General features: G+C 36.5%; 1 protein-coding gene across 4 annotated transcripts in view; it reads right to left on the bottom strand.

Moving 5' to 3' along the window:
- Nucleotides 1-750, bottom strand: part of pacsin3 (protein kinase C and casein kinase substrate in neurons 3) — a 39,014-nt gene that overhangs the window by 6,732 nt on the left and 31,532 nt on the right. The gene's annotated exons all lie outside the window — the stretch shown is intronic.

The following is a 750-nucleotide window of genomic DNA, read 5'->3' as shown; positions in this document are numbered from 1 at the left end:
TTGAAATCACAGTTTTTAATCCAAGAGCCATCACTGAGCTGAACAAAATCAAACATTCCCCCACCCCGTGTGATGAACTAGATGTGCAATACTCTTTTCATGCTTTTAAAATGCTTATTCATATATTAATGGATTGGGATGACTGCAAATGAGTGCATGAAGTGTATGAGTTTTTTTGTGTGTATTTATTACTTTTATAATCAGGTGCGGCACAGCCAATTTCATTGTACACAAGCTTGTGCAATTCCAATTATAAAGTCTATTTTATTCTATATACTCTTTTAAAGCACAAAATATAATAAAGTTAAATTAGTTTAGCTCAGGGGTCTTCAACAGGGGGTCCGTTTTTTTTTATATTCCCCCCCCTGCAATTTTTTCCACTAATTGAAATGTCCACCCTACTCACTGTGCCTCGCACATGTTTAAAATAAAAACATGAATATATGAACCTGTGTATTATTTGAGTATCTTAGTATTGAATGCACAATAACAAGGTACATTTACACATGGCACTATAGGACCAGTTTGATATAACACAATTTTATACAATATATATAATTAGGGGGTCCCCGCTCCATCTCGCCATCAGTTTGGGGGTCCTTGGCCTGGAAAACGTTGAAGACCCCTGGTTTAGCTGGTTGGTTTTCTCAGGTTTTTTTAGTTGCTCGAACATCTCCCTGGGTTACCGTGCTTCATGTGTATTCCTTTATACTTAAAGCGCCCATATTATGCTCATTTTCAGGTTCATAA

This window comes from Etheostoma spectabile, chromosome 1, assembly GCF_008692095.1.
Source record: "Etheostoma spectabile isolate EspeVRDwgs_2016 chromosome 1, UIUC_Espe_1.0, whole genome shotgun sequence".
NCBI classification, from domain to species: domain Eukaryota; kingdom Metazoa; phylum Chordata; class Actinopteri; order Perciformes; family Percidae; genus Etheostoma; species Etheostoma spectabile.
Note: the sequence above shows the minus strand (reverse complement) of the source record. Positions and strands in the feature narration are given on the sequence as shown.